At 43.7% G+C, this 22,861-nt stretch overlaps 1 long non-coding RNA gene across 1 annotated transcript; it reads left to right on the top strand.

Annotated features, from left to right (window-relative positions):
• Nucleotides 1-146: 146 nt before the first annotated feature.
• LOC307181304 lies at nt 147-14,687 on the top strand. Its single transcript, XR_013826385.1, has 3 exons — nt 147-477; nt 6,058-6,154; nt 14,608-14,687. It is a non-coding gene; the product is annotated as an uncharacterized lncRNA (long non-coding RNA).
• The last annotated feature ends 8,174 nt before the right edge of the window (nt 14,688-22,861 follow it).

Here is a 22,861-nt window from a genome sequence, read left to right as displayed (position 1 = left end):
GCTCACCGAACCTCTCCAATCCTATCACTGCTGCATTTATGCCCCTGTTCACATGCTTGATTCTCTTTTGGAGACCTAGCAATCCATAGGTTTTAAGATACTTACTAGTCAGGTACATTCCTAGGCGTTTTATATGGGGTGTTGAGTCCATTTCGTTGAGTAAGGAGTAGGTTTTGTCTATTCCATATTTGGCTTAAGGAACTTTATCTGTGCTCATTTCAATCTCTGGTTTTATGCAGCACCCCATCTCACCTTTCCCCTTAAGCAAGCATAAGTTTGTTTTCTAAATTTGAGACCCTGTTCTGTTTTGGAATTCAGTTCCTGTGTAGCCAAGTTTACATTCCGTGTATTAGTGATATCTTATGATGTTTCTTTTTTTGTGTGACTTATTTCAGTTAGAATCATCGTACCTGAATCCATTCATTATACTGCTACGGGCCTAATGACATAGATTTCATTGCTGAGTGATACTGCATTGTACGTAAGTACCACAAGTTCTTTATCCATTTTTCACTTTCTGTGATATTGAACTTGTATGGTAAACGAGGTTCTTGTAAACAGAGCCGTTCCAAACTTTGGGGTGGCTGTGTCTTTTTTATTTTAAATTCCCTAACCTATAGGACCATAAGTGGAAGTGCCCTAGGCTCTGTTGCTTTGTTGTATAGATGTTTCAGTAAACACCATACACTTCTCCCCAGTGTCTGTTGGCAATTTACATCCCGCCCATCAGCATAACAAGGCTCCCAGTTCTCCATGGCCTTTCCTGCCTTTCTGGATTTTACACTTTTTTCAGATGGCCCTTTTGACCGGGGGGAAGTGAGACTTCATTGTAGTGCAGATTTCCTTTGCAAGCTTGCTTGGTTGGCCAAAAAGGGCGTATGCGTTTTTTCCTGAATATATTCAGGAAAAAACGCATACGCACTTTTTGGCCAAGTGCATCATTGTGGACGTTCTGCCTCTTTTCCTATGCTCTCAATGCAATTCCAGTCTACCTTCTGAAATCGGTTTCCTGCAATTCTGCCCCGCTTTCAAGTCCTCTTGGCAGCCTTACTTCAGTATGTTCTTGGACGATAGCTGTCATTTATAACTCTGCATGTTTGTGAATTACAGTGCCCCTGAGCTCCTTTCTTCAACTCGCTTTCTTGTGACCTGGCCGCAACACCGCAGGATGGCTCCAGGCCCTAATCTGGTTCCGGCACGGCACGCTGAGCCTTTGGTTATTTCCTCTTCCTGGTGGGAAATGAGAGTTAAATTTGCCCGTCCAGACACCTCTAGCTAGTCTCTCATTGGTTCTCGCTATTCCTGTTCATCTTCCGCAGAAATTGCAAACTGGGCCAAACAGGAGGTTAAAGGGACTGACTCTCCAAGTCGGGAGAGTGTCAGTAAAGTGTTTGGCATGTTGCACCCGAGTACCAAGGTACGAAAATGAGACATATTTGAACACATCTCCCGATCACATGGTTGATCATACTCTAGGTTCCACATGCATGTTTTAGCTGAAGGAAGAATACCTTAAACCTGGGTAGTTGAAACCCGTGAAATGGGTACCACGCAATATGAGTTCCAAGGGTCTTCATTTGCTCACCGAACCTCTCCAATCCTATCACTGCTGCGTTTATGCCCCTGTACACAAGCTTGATTCTCTTTCGGAGACATAGCAATCCATAGGTTTTAAGATACTTACTAGTCAGGTAAATTCTTAGGCGTTTAATATGCGGTGTTGAGTCCATTTCATTCAGCAAGGAGTAGTTCTTGTCTATTCCATATTTGGCTTAAGGAACTTTATCTGTGCTCATTTCAATCTCTGGTTTTATGCAGCACGCCAACTCACCTTTACCCTTAAGCAAACATAAGTTGGTTTTCTATATTTGAGACCCTGTTCTGTTCCGTAATTCAGTTCCTGTGTAGCCAAGTTTACATTCCGTGTATTACTGATATCTTAAGATGTTTCTTTTTCTGTGTGACTTATTTCAGTTAGAATCATCATACCTGAATCCACTCATTGTGCTGCTACGGGCCTGATGACATAGATTTCATTGCTGAGTGATATTGCTTTGTAAGTAAATACCACAACTTCTTTATCCATTTTTCACTTTCTGCGATGTTGAACTTGTACTGTATACGAGGTTCTTGTAAACAGAGCCGTTCCAAACTTTGGGGTGGCTGTGTCTTTTTGATTTTAATTTCCCTATGCTATAGCACCTTAAGTGAAAGTGCCCTAGGCTCTGTTGCTTTGTTTTTTAGATGTTTCAGGAAACACCATACACTTCTCCCGAGTGTCTGTTGGCAATTTACATCCCGCCCATCAGCATAACAAGGCTCCCAGTTCTCCATGGCCTGTCCTGACTTTCTGGATTTTACACTTTTTTCAGATGGCCCTTTTGACCGGGTGGAAGTGAGACTTCATTGTAGTGCGGATTTCCTTTGCAAGTTTGCTTGGTTGGCCAAAAAGGGCGTATGCGTTTTTCCCTGAATATATTCAGGAAAAAATGCATACGCCCTTTTTGGCCAAGTGCATCATTGTGGACGCTCTGCCTCTTTTCCTATGCTTTCAATGCAATTCCAGTCTACCTCCTGAAATCGGTTTCCTGCAATTCTGCCCCGCTTTCAAGTCCGCTTGGCAGCCTTACTTCAGTATATTTTTGGACGATAGCTGTCATTTATAACTCTGCAGGTTTGTGAATTACAGTGCCCCTGAGCTCCTTTCTTCAACTCGCTTTCTTGTGACCTGGCCGCAACACCACAGGATGGCTTCAGGCCCAAATCTGGTTCTGGCATGGCACGCTGAGCCTTTGGTTATTTCCTCTTCCTGGTGGGAAATGAGAGTTAAATTTGCCCGTCCAGACACCTCCAGGTAGTCTCTCATTGGTTCTCGCTATTCCTGTTCACCTTCTGCAGAAATTGCAAACTGGGCCAAACAGGAGGTTAAAGGGACAGACTCTCCAAGTCGGGAGAGTGTTAGTAAAGCGTCTGGAATGTTGCACCCGAGTACCAGGGTACGAAAACTGAGACATATTTGAACACGTCTCCCGATCACATGGTTGATGATACTCTAGGTTCCACATGCATGTTTTAGCTGAAGGAAGAATACCTTAAACCTGGAGAGTTGAGACCCGTGGAATGGGTACCACGCAATATGCCTTCAAGGGGTCTTCATTTGCTCACCGAACCTCTCCAGTCCTATCACTGCTGCGTTTATGCCCCTGTACACATGCTTGATTCTCTTTCGGAGACATAGCAATCCATCGGTTTTAAGATACTTACTAGTCAGGTACATTCTTAGGCGTTTAATATGGGGTGTTGAGTCCATTTCGTTGAGCAAGGAGTAGCTCTTGTCTATTCCATATTTGGCTTAAGGAACTTTATCTGTGCTCATTTCAATCTCTGGTTTTATGCAGCACCCCAACTCACCTTTACCCTTAAGCAAACATAAGTTGGTTTTCTAAATTTGAGACCCTGTTTTGTTCTGTAATTCAGTTCCTGTGTAGCCAAGTTTATATTCCGTGTATTAGTGATATCTTATGATGTTTCTTTTTCTGTGTGACTTATTTCAGTTAGAATCATCATACCTGAATCCACTCATTGTGCTGCTAAGGGCCTGATGACATAGATTTCATTGCTGAGTGATATTGCTTTGTAAGTAAATACCACAACTTCTTTATCCATTTTTCACTTTCTGCGATGTTGAACTTGTACTGTAAACGAGGTTCTTGTAAACAGAGGCGTCCCAAACTTTGGGGTGGCTGTGTCTTTTTGATTTTAATTTCTCTAATCTATAGGACCATAAGTGGAAGTGCCCTAGGCTCTGTTGCTTTGTTTTTTAGATGTTTCAGGAAACACCATACACTTCTCCCGAGTGTCTGTTGGCAATTTACATCCCGCCCATCAGCATAACAAGGCTCCCAGTTCTCCATGGCCTGTCCTGCCTTTCTGGATTTTACACTTTTTTCAGATGGCCCTTTTGACCGGGGGGAAGTGAGACTTCATTGTAGTGCAGATTTCCTTTGCAAGCTTGCTTGGTTGGCCAAAAAGGGCACATGCATTTCTTCCTGAATATATTCAGGAAAAAACGCATATGCCCTTTTTGGCCAGGTGCATCATTGTGGACGTTCTGCCTCTTTTCCTATGCTTTCAATGCAATTCCAGTCTACCTCCTGAAATCGGTTTCCTGCAATTCTGCCCCGCTTTCAAGTCCTCTTGGCAGCCTTACTTCAGTATATTTTCGGACGATAGCTGTCATTTATAACACTGCAGGTTTGTGAATTACAGTGCCCCGAGCTCCTTTCTTCAACTCGCTTTCTTTGGAGCTGGCCGCAACACCGCAGGATGGCTTCAGGCCCTAATCTGGTTCCGGCACGGCACGCTGAGCCTTTGGTTATTTCCTCTTCCTGGTGGGAAATGAGAGTTAAATTGGCCCATCCAGACACCTCCAGCTAGTCTCTCATTGGTTCTCCCTATTCCTGTTCATCTTCCGCAGAAATTGCAAACTGGGCCAAACAGAAGGTTAAAGGCGCTGACTCTCCAAGTGGGGAGAGTGTTAGTAAAGCGTCTGGAATGTTGCACCCGAGTACCAGGGGAGGAAAACTGAGACATATTTGAACACATCTCCCATTCACACGGTTGATCATTCTCTGGGTTCCACATGCATGTTTTAGCTGAAGGAAGAATACCTTAAACCTGGAGAGTGGAGACCCGTGGAATGGGTACCATGCAATATGACTTCAAAGGGTCTGCATTTGCTCACCGAGCAGCTCCAATCCTATCACTGCTGCGTTTATGCCCCTGTACACATGCTTGATTCTCTTTTGGAGACATAGCAATCCATAGGTTTTAAGATACTTACTAGTCAGGTACACTCTTAGGCGTTTAATATGGGGTGTTGAGTCCATTTCGTTGAGCAAGGAGTAGCTCTTGTCTATTCCATATTTGGCTTAAGGAACTTTATCTGTGCTCATTTCAATCTCTGGTTTTATGCAGCACCCCAACTCACCTTTCCCCTTAAGCAAGCAGAAGTTGGTTTTCTAAATTTGAGACCCTGTTCTGTTTTGGAATTCAGTTCCTGTGTAGCCAAGTTTACATTCCGTGTATTAGTGATATCTTATGATGTTTCTTTTTCTGTGTGACTTATTTCAGTTAGAATCATCGTACCTGAATCCACTCATTATGCTGCTACGGGCCTGATGACATAGATTTCATTGCTGAGTGATACTGCATTGTACGTAAGTATCACAAGTTCTTTAACCATTTTTCACTTTCTGTGATATTGAACTTGTACGGTAAAAGAGGTTCTTGTAAACAGAGGCGTCCCAAACTTTTGGGTGGCTGTGTCTTTTTGATTTTCATTTCCCTAAGCTATAGGACAATAAGTGGAAGTGCCCTAGGCTCTGTTGCTTTGTTTTTTAGATGTTTCAGGAAACACCATACACTTCTCCCGAGTTTCTGTTGGCAATTTACATCCCGCCCATCAGCATAACAAGGCTCCCAGTTCTCCATGGTCCGTCCTGCCTTTCTGGATTTTACACTTTTTTCAGATGGCCCTTTTGACCGGAGCGAACTGAGACTTCATTGTAGTGCAGATTTCCTTTGCAAGTTTGCTTGGTTGGCCAAAAAGAGCGTATGCGTTTTTTCCTGAATATATTCAGGAAAAAACGCATATGCCCTTTTTGGCCAAGTGCATCATTGTGGACGTTCTGCCTCTTTTCCTATGCTTTCAATGCAATTCCAGTCTATCTCCTGAAATCGGTTTCCTGCAATTCTGCCCCGCTTTCAAGTCCTCTTGGCAGCCTTACTTCAGTATATTTTTGTAAGATAGCTGTCATTTATAACACTGCAGGTTTGTGAATTACAGTGCCCCTGAGCTCCTTTCTTCAACTCGCTTTCTTGTGACCTGGCCGCAACACCGCAGGATGGCTTCAGGCCCTAATCTGGTTCCGGCACGGCACGCTGAGCCTTTGGTTAATTCCTCTTCCTGGTGGGAAATGAGAGTTAAATTTGCCCGTCCAGACACCTCCAGCTAGTCTCTCATTGGTTCTCTCTATTCCTGTTCATCTTCCGCAGAAATTGCAAACTGGGCCAAACAGGAGGTTAAAGGGTCTGACTCTCCAAGTCGGGAGAGTGTTAGTAAAGCGTCTGGAATGTTGCACCCGAGTACCAGGTACGAAAACTGAGACATATTTGAACACGTCTCCCGATCACATGGTTGATCATACTCTAGGTTCCACATGCATGTTTTAGCTGAAGGAAAAATACCTTAAACCTGGGTAGTTGAAACCCGTGGAATGGGTACCATGCAATATGACTTCAAAGGGTCTTCATTTGCTCACCGAACCTCTCCAATCCTATCAATGCTGCGTTTATGTCCCTGTACACATGCTTGATTCCCTTTCGGAGACATAGCAATCCATAGGTTTTAAGATAATTACTAGTCAGGTACATTCGTAGGCGTTTAATATGCGGTGTTGAGTCCATTTCATCGAGCAAGGAGTAGCTCTTGTCTATTCCATATTTGGCTTAAGGAACTTTATCTGTGCTCATTTCAATCTCTGGTTTTATGCAGCACCCAAACTCACCTTTTCCCTTAAGCAAGCATAAGTTGTTTTTCTAAATTTGAGACCCTGTTCTGTTTTGTAATTCAGTTCCTGTGTAGCCAAGTTTACATTCTGTGTATTACTGATATCTTATGATGTTTCTTTTTCTGTGTTACTTATTTCAGTTAGAATCATCGTACCTGAATCCACTCATTGTGCTGCTAAGGGCCTGATGACATAGATTTCATTGCTGAGTGATACTGCATTGTATGTAAGTACCACAATTTCTTTATCCATTTTTCACTTTCTGTGATATTGAACTTGTACTGTAAACGAGGTTCTTGTAAACAGAGCCGTTCCAAACTCTGGGGTGGCTGTGTCTTTTTGATTTTAATTTCTCTAAGCTATAGGACCATAAGTGGAAGTGCCCTAGGCTCTGTTGCTTTGTTTTTTAGATGTTTCAGGAAACACCATACACTTCTCCCGAGTGTCTGTTGGCAATTTACATCCCGCCCATCAGCATAACACGGCTCCCAGTTCTCCATGGCCTGTCCTGCCTTTCTGGATTTTACACTTTTTTCAGATGGCCCTTTTGACTGGGGGGATGTGAGACTTCATTGTAGTGCAGATTTCCTTTGCAAGCTTGCTTGGTTGGCCAAAAAGGGCGTATGCGTTTTTTCCTGAATATATTCAGGAAAAAACGCATACGCCCTTTTTGTCCAAGTGCATCATTGTGGACGTTCTGCCTCTTTTCCTATGCTTTCAATGCAATTCCAGTCTACCTCCTGAAATCGGTTTCCTGCAATTCTGCCCCGCTTTCAAGTCCTCTTGGCAGCCTTACTTCAGTATATTTTTGGACGATAGCTGTCATTTATAACTCTGCAGGTTTGTGAATTACAGTGCCCCTGAGCTCCTTTCTTCAACTCGCTTTCTTTTGAGCTGGCCGCAACACCGCAGGATGGCTTCAGGCTCTAATCTGGTTCCGGCACGGCATGCTGAGCCTTTGGTTATTTCCTCTTCCTGGTGGGAAGTGAGAGTTAAATTTGCCCGTCCAGACACCTCCACCTAGTCTCTCATTGGTTCTCCCTATTCCTGTTCATCTTCCGCAGAAATTGCAAACTGGGCCAAACAGGAGGTTAAAGGGACTGACTCTCCAAGTCGGGAGAGTGTAAGTAAAGCGTCTGGAATGTTGCACCCGAGTACCAGGGTACGAAAACTGAGACATATTAGAACACGTCTCCCGATCACATGCTTGATCATACTCTAGGTTCCACATGCATGTTTTAGCTGAAGGAAGAATACCTTAAACCTTGGTAGTTGAAACCCGTGTAATGGGTACCATGCAATATGACTTCAAAGGGTCTTCATTTCCTCACCGACTCTCTCCTATCCTATCACTGCTGCGTTTATGCCCCTGTACACATGCTTGATTCTCTTTCGGAGACATAGCAATCCATAGGTTTTAAGATACTTACTAGTCAGGTACATTCTTAGGCGTTTAGCATGCGGTGTTGAGTCCATTTCGTTGAGCAAGGAGTAGCTCTTGTCTATTCCATATTTGGCTTAAGGAACTTTATCTGTGCTCATTTCGATCTCTGGTTTTATGCAGCACCCCAACTCACCTTTCCCCTTAAGCAAGCATAAGTTGGTTTTCTAAATTTGAGACCCTGTTCTGTTCTGTAATTCAGTTCCTGTGTAGCCAAGTTTACATTCTGTGTCTTACTGATATCTTATGATGTTTCCTTTTCTGTGTGACTTATTTCAGTTAGAATCATCATACCTGAATCCACTCATTGTGCTGCTAAGGTCCTGATGACATAGATTTCATTGCTGAGTGATATTGCTTTGTAAGTAAATACCACAACTTTTTTATCCATTTTTCACTTTCTGCGATGTTGAACTTGTACTGTAAACGAGGTTCTTGTAAACAGAGCCGTTCCAAACTTTGGGGTGGCTGTGTCTTTTTGATTTTAATTTCCCTAAGCTATAGGACCGTAAGTGGAAGTGCCCTAGGCTCTGTTGCTTTGTTTTTTAGATGTTTCAGGAAACACCATACACTTCTCCCGAGTGTCTGTTGGCAATTTACATCCCTCCCTTCAGCAAAACAAGGCTCCCAGGTCTCCATGGCCTGTCCTGCCTTTCTGGATTTTACACTTTTTTCAGAGGCCCCTTTTGACCGGGGGGTTGTGAGACTTCATTGTAGTGCAGATTTCCTTTGCAAGCTTGCTTGGTTGGCCAAAAAGGGCGTATGCGTTTTTTCCTGAATATATTCAGGAAAAAACGCATACGCCCTTTTTGGCCAAGTGCATCATTGTGGACGTTCTGCCTCTTTTCCTATGCTTTCAATGCAATTCCAGTCTACCTCCTGAAATCGGTTTCCTGCAATTCTGCCCCGCTTTGAAGTCCTCTTGACAGCCTTACTTCAGTATATTTTTGGACGATAGCTGTCACTTATAACTCTGCAGGTTTGTGAATTACAGTGCCCCTGAGCTCCTTTCTTCAACTCGCTTTCTTGTGAGCTGGCCGCAACACCGCAGGATGGCTTCAGGCCCTAATCTGATTCCGGCACGGCACGCTGAGTCATTGGTTATTTCCTCTTCCTGGTGGGAAATGAGAGTTAAATTTGCCCGTCCAGACACCTCCAGCTAGTCTCTCATTGGTTCTCCCTATTCCTGTTCATCTTCCGCAGAAATTGCAAACTGGGCCAAACAGGAGGTTAAAGGCGCTGACTCTCCAACTGGGGAGAGTGTTAGTAAAGCGTCTGGAATGTTGCACCCGAGTACCAGGGGAGGAAAACTGAGACATATTTGAACACGTCTCCCGTTCACATGGTTGATCATACTCTGGGTTCCACATGCATGTTTTAGCTGAAGGAAGAATACCTTAAACCTGGAGAGTTGAGACCCGTGTAATGGGTACCATGCAATATGACTTCAAAGGGTCTTCATTTGCTCACCAAACCTCTCCAATCCTATCACTGCTGCGTTTATGCCCCTGTACACACGCTTGATTCTCTTTTGGAGACATAGCAATCCATAGGTTTTAAGATACTTACTAGTCAGGTACATTCTTAGGCGTTTAATATGGGGTGTTGAGTCCATTTCGTTGAGCAAGGAGTAGCTCTTGTCTATTCCATATTTGGCTTAAGGAACATTATCTTTGCTCATTTCGATCTCTGGTTTTATGCAGCACCCCAACTCACCTTTACCCTTAAGCAAGCATAAGTTGGTTTTCTAAATTTGAGACCCTGTTCTGTTTTGGAATGCAGTTCCTGTGTAGCCAAGTTTACATTCCGTGTATTAGTGATATCTTATGATGTTTCTTTTTCTGTGTGACTTATTTCAGTTAGAATCATCGTACCTGAATCCACTCATTATGCTGCTACGGGCCTGATGACATAGATTTCATTGCTGAGTGATACTGCATTGTACGTAAGTACCACAAGTTCTTTATCCATTTTTCACTTTCTGTGATATTGAACTTGTACGGTAAACGAGGTTCTTGTAAACGGAGGCGTCCCAAACTTTGGGGTGGCTGTGTCTTTTTGATTTTAATTTCCCTAAGCTATAGGACCATAAGTGGAAGTGCCCTAGGCTCGGTTGCTTTGTTTTTTAGATGTTTCAGGAAACACCATACACTTCTCCCCAGTGTCTGTTGGCAATTTACATCGCGCCCATCAGCATAACAAGGCGCCCAGTTCTCAATGGCCTGTTGCCTTTCTGGATTTTACACTTTTTTCAGATGGCCCTTTTGACCGGGGGGAAGTGAGACTTCATTGTAGTGCAGATTTCCTTTGCAAGCTTGCTTGGTTGGCCAAAAAGGGCGTATGCGTTTTTTCCTGAATATATTCAGGAAAAAACGCATACGCCCTTTTTGGCCAAGTGCATCACTGTGGACGTTCTGCCTCTTTTCCTATGCTTTCAATGCAATTCCAGTCTACCTCCTGAAATCGGTTTCCTGCAATTCTGCCCTGCTTTCAAGTCCTCTTGGCAGCCTTACTTCAGTCTATTTTTGGACGATAGCTGTCATTTATAACTCTGCATGTTTGTGAATTACAGTGCCCCTGAGCTCCTTTCTTCAACTCGCTTTCTTGTGACCTGGCCGCAACACTGCAGGATTGCTTCAGGCCCTAATCTGGTTCCGGCCCGGCATGCTGAGCCTTTGGTTAATTCCTCTTCCTGGTGGGAAATGAGAGTTAAATTTGCCCGTCCAGACACCTCCAGCTAGCCTCTCATTGGTTCTCGCTATTCCTGTTCATCTTCCGCAGAAATTGCAAACTGGGCCAAACAGGAGGTTAAAGGGACTGACTCTCCAAGTGGGGAGAGTGTTAGTAAAGCGTCTGGAATGTTGCACCCGAGTACCAGGGGAGGAAAACTGAAACATATTTGAACACGTCTCCCGTTCACATGGTTGATCATACTCTGGGTTCCACATGCATGTTTTAGCTGAAGGAAGAATACCTTAAACCTGGGTATTTGAAACCCGTGTAATGGGTACCATGCAATATGACTTCAAAGGGTCTTCATTTGCTCACGAACCTCTCAAATCCTATCACTGCTGCGTTTATGCCCCTGTACACATGCTTGATTCTCTTTCGGAGACATAGCAATCTATAGGTTTTAAGATACTTACTAGTCAGGTACATTCTTAGGCGTTTAATATGCGGTGTTGAGTCCATTTCGTTGAGCAAGGAGTAGCTCTTGTCTATTCCATATTTGGCTTAAGGAACTTTATCTGTGCTCATTTCAATCTCTGGTTTTATGCAACACCCCAACTCACCTTTCCCCTTAAGCAGGCATAAGTTAGTTTTCTAAATTTGAGACCCTGTTCTGTTCTGTAATTCAGTTCCTGTGTAGCCAAGTTTACATTCCTTGTATTACTGATATCTTATGATGTTTCTTTTTCTGTGTGAGTTATTTCAGTTAGAATCATCATACCTGAATCCACTCATTGTGCTGCTAAGGGCCTGATGACACAGATTTCATTGCTGAGTGATATTGCTTTGTAAGTAAATACCACAACTTCTTTATCCATTTTTCACTTTCTGCGATGTTGAACTTGTACTGTAAACGAGGTTCTTGTAAACAGAGCCGTTCCAAACTTTGGGGTGGCTGTGTCTTTTTCATTTTAATTTCCCTAAGCTATAGGACCATAAGTGGAAGTGCCCTAGGCTCTGTTGCTTTGTTTTTTAGTTGTTTCAGGAAACACCATACACTTCTCCCAAGTGGTTCTTGGCAATTTACATCCCGCCCATCAGCATAACAAGGCTCCCAGTTCTCCATGGCCTGTCCTGCCTTTCTGGATTTTACACTTTTTTCAGATGGCCCTTTTGACCGGGGGGAAGTGAGACTTCATTGTAGTGCAGATTTCCTTTGCAAGCTTGCTTGGTTGGCCAAAAAGGGCGTATGCGTTTTTTCCTGAATATATTCAGGAAAAAACGCATACGCCCTTTTTGGCCAAGTGCATCATTGTGGACGTTCTGCCTCTTTTCCTATGCTTTCAATGCAATTCCAGTCTACCTCCTGAAATCGGTTTCCTGCAATTCTGCCCCGCTTTCAAGTCCTCTTGGCAGCCTTACTTCAGTGTATTTTTGGACGATAGCTGTCATTTATAACTCTGCAGGTTTGTGAATTACAGTGCCCCTGAGCTCCTTTCTTCAACTCGCTTTCTTGTGACCTGGCCGCAACACCGCAGGATGGCTTCAGGCCCTAATCTGGTTCCGGTACGGCACGCTGAGCCTGTGGTTATTTCCTCTTCCTGGTGGGAAATGAGAGTTAAATTTGCCCGTCCAGACACCTCCAGCTAGCCTCTCATTGGTTCTCGCTATTCCTGTTCATCTTCCGCAGAAATTGCAAACTGGGCCAAACAGGAGGTTAAAGGGACTGACTCTCCAAGTCGGGAGAGTGTTAGTAAAGCGTCTGGAATGTTGCACCCGAGTACCAGGGGAGGAAAACTGAGACATATTTGAACACGTCTCCCATTCACACGGTTGATCATACTCTGGGTTCCACATGCATGTTTTAGCTGAAGGAAGAATACCTTAAACCTGGAGAGTTGAGACCCGTGTAATGGGTACCATGCAATATGACTTCAAAGGGTCTTCATTTGCTCACCGAACCTCTCCAATCCTATCACTGCTGCGTTTGTGCCCCTGTACACACGCTTGATTCTCTTTTGGAGACATAGCAATCCATAGGTTTTAAGATACTTACTAGTCAGGTACATTCTTAGGCGTTTAATATGGGGTGTTGAGTCCATTTCGTTGAGCAAGGAGTAGCTCTTGTCTATTCCATATTTGTCTTAAGGAACTTTATCTGTGCTCATTTCAATCTCTGGATTTATGCAGCACCCCAACTCACCTTTAGCCTTAAGCAAGCATAAGTTGGTTTTCTAAATTTGAGACCCTGTTCTGTTCTGTAATTCAGTTCCTGTGTAGCCAAGTTTCCATTCCGTGTATTACAGATATCTTATGATGTTTCTTTTTCTGTGTGACTTATTTCAGTTAGAATCATCATACCTGAATCCACTCATTGTGCTGCTAAGGGCCTGATGACACAGATTTCATTGCTGAGTGATATTGCTTTGTAAGTAAATACCACAACTTCTTTATCCATTTTTCACTTTCTGCGATGTTGAACTTGTACTGTAAACGAGGTTCTTGTAAACAGAGCCGTTCCAAACTTTGGGGTGGCTGTGTCTTTTTGATTTTAATTTCCCTAAGCTATAGGACCATAAGTGGAAGAGCCCTAGGTTCTGTTGCTTTGTTTTTTAGATGTTTCAGGAAACACCATACACTTCTCCCGAGTGGTTGTTGGCAATTTACATCCCGCCCATCAGCATAACAAGGCTCCCATTTCTCCATGGCCTGTCCTGCCTTTCTGGATTTTACACTTTTTTCAGATGGCCCTTTTGACCGGGGGGAAGTGAGACTTCATTGTAGTGCAGATTTCCTTTGCAAGCTTGCTTGGTTGGCCAAAAAGGGCGTATGCGTTTTTTCCTGAATATATTCAGGAAAAAACGCATACGCCCTTTTTGCCAAGTGCATCATTGTGGACGTTCTGCCTCTTTTCCTATGCTTTCAATGCAATTCCAGTCTACCTCCTGAAATCGGTTTCCTGCAATTCTGCTCCGCTTTCAAGTCCTCTTGGCAGCCTTACTTCAGTCTATTTTCGGACGATAGCTGTCATTTATAACTGTGCAGGTTTGTGAATTACAGTGCCCCTGAGCTCCTTTCTTCAACTCGCTTTCTTTTGAGCTGACCGCAACACTGCAGGCAGGCTTCAGGCCCTAATCTGGTTCCGGTACGGCACGCTGAGCCTTTGGTTATTTCCTCTTCCTGGTGGGAAATGAGAGTTAAATTTGCCCGTCCAGACACCTCCAGCTAGCCTCTCATTGGATCTCACTATTCCTGTTCATCTTCCGCAGAAATTGCAAACTGGGCCAAACAGGAGGTTAAAGGCGCTGACTCTCCAAGTGGGGAGAGTGTTAGTAAAGCGTCTGGAATGTTGCACCCGAGTACCAGGGGAGGAAAACTGAGACATATTGAACACTTCTCCCGATCACATGGTTGATCATACTCTAGGTTCCACATGCATGTTTTAGCTGAAGGAAGAATACCTAAAACCTGGGTAGTTGAAACCCGTGGAATGGGTACCATGCAATATGACTTCAAAGGGTCTTCATTTGCTCACCGAACCTCTCCAATCCTATCACTGCTGCCTTTATGCCCCTGTACACATGCTTGATTCTCCTTCAGAGACATAGCAATCCATAGGTTTTAAGATACTTACTAGTCAGGTACATTCTTAGGCGTTTAATATGCGGTGTTGAGTCCATTTCGTTGAGCAAGGAGTAGCTCTTGTCTATTCCATATTTGGCTTAAGGAACTTTATCTGTGCTCATTTCAATCTCTGGTTTTATGCAGCACCCCAACTCACCTTTACCCTTAAGCAAGCATAAGTTGGTTTTCTAAATTTGAGACCCTGTTCTGTTTTGGAATTCAGTTCCTGTGTAACCAAGTTTACATTCCGTGTATTAGTGATATCTTATGATGTTTCTTTTTCTGTGTGACTTATTTCAGTTAGAATCATCGTACCTGAATCCACTCATTATGCTGCTATGGGCCTGATGACATAGATTTCATTGCTGAGTGATACTGCATTGTACGTAAGTACCACAACTTTTTTATCCATTTTTCACTTTCTGCGATGTTGAACTTGTACTGTAAACGAGGTTCTTGTAAACAGAGGCGTCCCAAACTTTGGGGTGGCTGTGTCTTTTTGATTTTCATTTCCCTAAGCTATAGGACCATAAGTGGAAGTGCCCTAGGCTCTGTTGCTTTGTTTTTTAGATGTTTCAGGAAACACCATACACTTCTCCTGAGTGTCTGTTGGCAATTTACATCCCGCCCATCAGCATAACAAGGCTCCCAGTTCTCCATGGCCTGTCCTGCCTTTCTGGATTTTACACTTTTTTCAGATGGCCCTTTTGACCGGGGGGAAGTGAGACTTCATTGTAGTGCAGATTTCCTTTGCAAGCTTGCTTGGTTGGCCAAAAAGGGCGTATGCGCTTTTTCCTGAATATATTCAGGTAAAAACGCATACGCCCTTTTTGGCCAAGTGCATCATTGTGGACGTTCTGCCTCTTTTCCTATGCTTTCAATGCAATTCCAGTCTACCTCCTGAAATCGGTTTCCTGCAATTCTGCCCCGCTTTCAAGTCCTCTTGGCAGCCTTACTTCAGTCTATTTTTGGATGATAGCTGTCATTTATAACTCTGCAGGTTTGTGAATTACAGTGCCCCTGAGCTCCTTTCTTCAACTCGCTTTCTTGTGACCTGGCCGCAACACCGCAGGATGGCTTCAGGCCCTAATCTGGTTCCGGCACGGCACGCTGAGCCTTTGGTTAATTGCTCTTCCTGGTGGGAAATGAGAGTTAAATTTGCCCGTCCAGACACCTCCAGCTAGCCTCTCATTGGTTCTCGCTATTCCTGTTCATCTTCCGTAGAAATTGCAAACTGGGCCAAACAGGAGGTTAAAGGGACTGACTCTCCAAGTCGGGAGAGTGTTAGTAAAGCATCTGGAATGTTGCACCCGAGTACCAGGGTACGAAAACTGAGACATATTTGAACACGTCTCCCATTCACACGGTTGATCATACTCTGGGTTCCACATGCATGTTTTAGCTGAAGGAAGAATACCTTAAACCTGGAGAGTTGAGACCCGTGTAATGGGTACCATGCAATATGACTTCAAAGGGTCTTCATTTGCTCACCGAACCTCTCCAATCCTATCACTGCTGCGTTTGTGCCCCTGTACACACGCTTGATTCTCTTTTGGAGACATAGCAATCCATAGGTTTTAAGATACTTACTAGTCAGGTACATTCTTAGGCGTTTAATATGGGGTGTTGAGTCCATTTCGTTGAGCAAGGAGTAGCTCTTGTCTATTCCATATTTGGCTTAAGGAACTTTATCTGTGCTCATTTCAATCTCTGGTTTTATGGAGCACCCCAACTCACCTTTAGCCTTAAGCAAGCATAAGTTGGTTTTCTAAATTTGAGACCCTGTTCTGTTCTGTAATTCAGTTCCTGTGTAGCCAAGTTTCCATTCCGTGTATTACAGATATCTTATGATGTTTCTTTTTCTGTGTGACTTATTTCAGTTAGAATCATCATACCTGAATCCACTCATTGTGCTGCTAAGGGCCTGATGACACAGATTTCATTGCTGAGTGATATTGCTTTGTAAGTAAATACCACAACTTCTTTATCCATTTTTCACTTTCTGCGATGTTGAACTTGTACTGTAAACGAGGTTCTTGTAAACAGAGCCGTTCCAAACTTTGGGGTGGCTGTGTCTTTTTGATTTTAATTTCCCTAAGCTATAGGACCATAAGTGTTAGTGCCCTAGGTTCTGTTGCTTTGTTTTTTAGATGTTTCAGGAAACACCATACACTTCTCCCGAGTGGTTGTTGGCAATTTACATCCCGCCCATCAGCATAACAAGGCTCCCATTTCTCCATGGCCTGTCCTGCCTTTCTGGATTTTACACTTTTTTCAGATGGCCCTTTTGACCGGGGGGAAGTGAGACTTCATTGTAGTGCAGATTTCCTTTGCAAGCTTGCTTGGTTGGCCAAAAAGGGCGTATGCGTTTTTTCCTGAATATATTCAGGAAAAAACGCATACGCCCTTTTTGCCAAGTGCATCATTGTGGACGTTCTGCCTCTTTTCCTATGCTTTCAATGCAATTCCAGTCTACCTCCTGAAATCGGTTTCCTGCAATTCTGCTCCGCTTTCAAGTCCTCTTGGCAGCCTTACTTCAGTCTATATTCGGACGATAGCTGTCATTTATAACTCTGCAGGTTTGTGAATTACAGTGCCCCTGAGCTCCTTTCTTCAACTCGCTTTCTTTTGAGCTGACCGCAACACCGCAGGCAGGCTTCAGGCCCTAATCTGGTTCCGGTACGGCACGCTGAGCCTTTGGTTATTTCCTCTTCCTGGTGGGAAATGAGAGTTAAATTTGCCCGTCCAGCACCTCCAGCTAGCCTCTCATTGGATCTCACTATTCCTGTTCATCTTCCGCAGAAATTGCAAACTGGGCCAAACAGGAGGTTAAAGGCGCTGACTCTCCAAGTGGGGAGAGTGTTAGTAAAGCGTCTGGAATGTTGCACCCGAGTACCAGGGGAGGAAAACTGAGACATATTGAACACTTCTCCCGATCACATGGTTGATCATACTCTAGGTTCCACATGCATGTTTTAGCTGAAGGAAGAATACCTAAAACCTGGGTAGTTGAAACCCGTGGAATGGGTACCATGCAATATGACTTCAAAGGGTCTTCATTTGCTCACCGAACCTCTCCAATCCTATCACTGCTGCGTTTATGCCCCTGTACACATGCTTGATTCTCCTTCAGAGACATAGCAATCCATAGGTTTTAAGATACTTACTAGTCAGGTACATTCTTAGGCGTTTCATATGCGGTGTTGAGTCCATTTCGTTGAGCAAGGAGTAGCTCTTTTCTATTCCATATTTGGCTTAAGGAACTTTATCTGTGCTCATTTCAATCTCTGGTTTTATGCAGCACCCCAACTCACCTTTCCCCTTAAGCAGGCATAAGTTAATTTTCTAAATTTGAGACCCTGTTCTGTTTTGTAATTCAGTTCCTGTGTAGCCAAGTTTCCATTCCGTGTATTACTGATATCTTATGATGTTTCTTTTTCTGTGTGACTTATTTCAGTTAGAATCATCATACCTGAATCCACTCATTGTGCTGCTAAGTGCCTGATGACATAGATTTCATTGCTGAGTGATATTGCTTTGTAAGTGAATACCACAACTTCTTTATCCATTTTTCACTTTCTGCGATGTTGAACTTGTACTGTAAACGAGGTTCTTGTAAACAGAGCCGTTCCAAACTTTGGGGTGGCTGTGTCTTTTTGATTTTAATTTCCCTAAGCTATAGGTCCATAAGTGGAAGTGCCCTAGGCTCTGTTGCTCTGATTTTTAGATGTTTCAGGAAACACCATACATTTCACCCAAGTGTCTGTTGGCAATTTACATCCCGCCCATCAGCATAACAAGGCTCCCAGTTCTCAATGGCCTGTTGCCTTTCTGGATTTTACACTTTTTTCAGATGGCCCTTTTGACCAGGGGGAAGTGAGACTTCATTGTAGTGCAGATTTCCTTTGCAAGCTTGCTTGGTTGGCCAAAAAGGGCGTATGCGTTTTTTCCTGAATATATTCAGGAAAAAACGCATACGTACTTTTTGGCCAAGTGCATCATTGTGGACGTTCTGCCTCTTTTCCTATGCTTTCAATGCAATTCCAGTCTACCTCCTGAAATCGCTTTCCTGCAATTCTGCTCCGCTTTCAAGTCCTCTTGGCAGCCTTACTTCAGTATATTTTTGGACGATAGCTGTCATTTATAACTCTGCAGGTTTGTGAATTACAGTGCCCCTGAGCTCCTTTCTTCAACTCGCTTTCTTGTGACCTGGCCGCAACACCACAGGATGGCTTCAGGCCCTAATCTGGTTCCGGCCCGGCATGCTGAGCCTTTGGTTAATTCCTCTTCCTGGTGGGAAATGAGAGTTAAATTTGCCCGTCCAGACACCTCCAGCTAGCCTCTCATTGGTTCTCGCTATTCCTGTTCATCTTCCGCAGAAATTGCAAACTGGGCCAAACAGGAGGTTAAAGGGACTGACTCTCCAAGTCGGGAGAGTGTTAGTAAAGCGTCTGGAATGTTGCACCCGAGTACCAGGGGAGGAAAACTGAGACATATTTGAACACGTCTCCCGTTCACATGGTTGATCATACTCTGGGTTCCACATGCATGTTTTAGCTGAAGGAAGAATACCTTAAAACTGGAGAGTTGAAACCCGTGGAATGGGTACCATGCAATATGACTTCAAAGGGTCTTCATTTGCTCACGAACCTCTCCAATCCTATCACTGCTGCGTCTATGCCCCTGTACACATGCTTGATTCTCTTTCGGAGTCATAGCAATCCATAGGTTTTAAGATACTTACTAGTCAGGTGCATTCTTAGGCGTTTAATATGGGGTTTTGTGTCCATTTCGCTGAGCAAGGAGTAGCTCTTGTCTATTCCATATTTGGCTTAAGGAACTTTATCTGTGCTCATTTCAATCTCTGGTTTTATGCAGCACCCCAACTCACCTTTCCCCTTAAGCAAGCATAAGTTGGTTTTCTAAATTTGAGACCCTGTTCTGTTTTGGAATGCAGTTCCTGTGTAGCCAAGTTTACATTCCGTGTATTAGTGATATCTTATGATGTTTCTTTTTCTGTGTGACTTATTTCAGTTAGAATCATCGTACCTGAATCCACTCATTATGCTGCTACGGGCCTGATGACATAGATTTCATTGCTGAGTGATACTGCATTGTACGTAAGTACCACAAGTTCTTTATCCATTTTTCACTTTCTGTGATATTGAACTTGTACGGTAAACGAGGTTCTTGTAAATGGAGGCGTCCCAAACTTTGGGGTGGCTGTGTCTTTTTGATTTTAATTTCCCTAAGCTATAGGACCATAAGTGGAAGTGCCCAAGGCTCTGTTGCTTTGTTTTTTAGATGTTTCAGGAAACACCATACACTTCTCCTGAGTGTCTGTTGGCAATTTACATCCCACCCATCAGCATAACAAGGCTCCCAGTTCTCAATGGCCTGTTGCCTTTCTGCATTTTACACTTTTTTCAGATGGCCCTTTTGACCGGGGGGAAGTGAGACTTCATTGTAGTGCAGATTTCCTTTGCAAGCTTGCTTGGTTGGCCAAAAAGGGCGTATGCGCTTTTTCCTGAATATATTCAGGAAGAAACGCATACGCCCTTTTTGGCCAAGTGCATCATTGTGGACGTTCTGCCTCTTTTCCTATGCTTTCAATGCAATTCCAGTCTACCTCCTGAAATCGGTTTCCTGCAATTCTGCCCTGCTTTCAAGTCCTCTTGGCAGCCTTACTTCAGTCTATTTTTGGACGATAGCTGTCATTTATAACTCTGCAGTTTTGTGAATTACAGTGCCCCTGAGCTCCTTTCTTCAACTCGCTTTCTTGTGACCTGGGCGCAACACCGCAGGATGGCTTCAGGCCCTAATCTGTTTCCGGCCCGGCATGCTGAGCCTTTGGTTAATTCCTCTTCCTGGTGGGAAATGAGAGTTAAATTTGCCCGTCCAGACACCTCCAGCTAGTCTCTCATTGGTTCTCGCTATTCCTGTTCATCTTCCGCAGAAATTGCAAACTGGGCCAAACAGGAGGTTAAAGGGACTGACTCTCCAAGTCGGGAGAGTGTTAGTAAAGCGTCTGGAATGTTGCACCCGAGTACCAGGGTACGAAAACTGAGACATATTTGAACACGTCTCCCAATCACACGGTTGATCATACTCTAGCTTCCACATGCATGTTTTAGCTGAAGGAAGAATACCTTAAACCTGGGTATTTGAAACCCGTGTAATGGGTACCATGCAATATGACTTCAAAGGGTCTTCATTTGCTCACGAACCTCTCAAATCCTATCACTGCTGCGTTTATGCCCCTGTACACATGCTTGATTCTCTTTCGGAGACATAGCAATCTATAGGTTTTAAGATACTTACTAGTCAGGTACATTCTTAGGCGTTTAATATGCGGTGTTGAGTCCATTTCGTTGAGCAAGGAGTAGCTCTTGTCTATTCCATATTTGGCTTAAGGAACTTTATCTGTGCTCATTTCAATCTCTGGTTTTATGCAACACCCCAACTCACCTTTCCCCTTAAGCAGGCATAAGTTAGTTTTCTAAATTTGAGACCCTGTTCTGTTGTGTAATTCAGTTCCTGTGTAGCCAAGTTTACATTCCTTGTATTAGTGATATCTTATGATGTTTCTTTTTCTGTGTGACTTATTTCAGTTAGAATCATCATACCTGAATCCACTCATTGTGCTGCTAAGGGCCTGATGACACAGATTTCATTGCTGAGTGATATTGCTTTGTAAGTAAATACCACAACTTCTTTATCCATTTTTCACTTTCTGCGATGTTGAACTTGTACTGTAAACGAGGTTCTTGTAAACAGAGCCGTTCCAAACTTTGGGGTGGCTGTGTCTTTTTCATTTTAATTTCCCTAAGCTATAGGACCATAAGTGGAAGTGCCCTAGGCTCTGTTGCTTTGTTTTTTAGTTGTTTCAGGAAACACCATACACTTCTCCCAAGTGGTTGTTGGCAATTTACATCCCGCCCATCAGCATAACAAGGCTCCCAGTTCTCCATGGCCTGTCCTGCCTTTCTGGATTTTACACTTTTTTCAGATGGCCCTTTTGACCGGGGGGAAGTGAGACTTCATTGTAGTGCAGATTTCCTTTGCAAGCTTGCTTGGTTGGCCAAAAAGGGCGTATGCGTTTTTTCCTGAATATATTCAGGAAAAAACGCATACGCCCTTTTTGGCCAAGTGCATCATTGTGGACGTTCTGCCTCTTTTCCTATGCTTTCAATGCAATTCCAGTCTACCTCCTGAAATCGGTTTCCTGCAATTCTGCCCCGCTTTCAAGTCCTCTTGGCAGCCTTACTTCAGTGTATTTTTGGACGATAGCTGTCATTTATAACTCTGCAGGTTTGTGAATTACAGTGCCCCTGAGCTCCTTTCTTCAACTCGCTTTCTTGTGACCTGGCCGCAACACCGCAGGATGCCTTCAGGCCCTAATCTGGTTCTGGCACGGCATGATGAGCCTTTGGTTAATTCCTCTTCCTGGTGGGAAATGAGAATTAAATTTGCCCGTCCAGACACCTCCAGCTAGCCTCTCATTGGTTCTCGCTATTCCTGTTCATCTTCCGCAGAAATCGCAAACTGGGCCAAACAGGAGGTTAAAGGGACTGACTCTCCAAGTCGGGAGAGTGTTAGGAAAGCGTCTGGAATGTTGCACCCGAGTACCAGGGGAGGAAAACTGAGACATATTTGAACACGTCTCCCGTTCACATGGTTGATCATACTCTGGGTTCCACATGCATGTTTTAGCTGAAGGAAGAATACCTTAAAACTGGAGAGTTGAAACCCGTGGAATGGGTACCATGCAATATGACTTCAAAGGGTCTTCATTTGCTCACCGAACCTCTCCAATCCTATTACTGATGCGTTTATGCCCCTGTACACACGCTTGATTCTCTTTTGGAGACATAGCAATCCATAGGTCGTAAGATACTTACTAGTCATGTACATTCTTAGGCGTTTAATATGGGGTTTTGAGTCCATTTCGTTGAGCAAGGAGTAGCTCTTGTCTATTCCATATTTGGCTTAAGGAACTTTATCTGTGCTCATTTCAATCTCTGGTTTTATGCAGCACCCCAACTCACCTTTCCCCTTAAGCAAGCATAAGTTGGTTTTCTAAATTTGAGACCCTGTTCTGTTTTGGAATGCAGTTCCTGTGTAGCCAAGTTTACATTCCGTGTATTAGTGATATCTTATGATGTTTCTTTTTCTGTGTGACTTATTTCAGTTAGAATCATCATACCTGAATCCACTCATTGTGCTGCTAAGGGCCTGATGACACAGATTTCATTGCTGAGTGATATTGCTTTGTAAGTAAATACCACAACTTCTTTATCCATTTTTCACTTTCTGCGATGTTGAACTTGTACTGTAAACGAGTTTCTTGTAAACAGAGCCGTTCCAAACTTTGGGGTGGCTGTGTCTTTTTGATTTTAATTTCCCTAAGCTATAGGACCATAAGTGGAAGTGCCCTAGGCTCTGTTGCTTTGTTTTTTAGATGTTTCAGGAAACACCATACACTTCTCCCGAGTGGTTGTTGGCAATTTACATCCCGCCCATCAGCAAAACAAGGTACCCAGTTCTCCATGGC

Source organism: Stenella coeruleoalba (assembly GCF_951394435.1).
Source record: "Stenella coeruleoalba genome assembly, contig: scaffold_633, whole genome shotgun sequence".
Taxonomy (NCBI): domain Eukaryota; kingdom Metazoa; phylum Chordata; class Mammalia; order Artiodactyla; family Delphinidae; genus Stenella; species Stenella coeruleoalba.
This window is presented reverse-complemented; position numbering and strand designations above follow the sequence as displayed.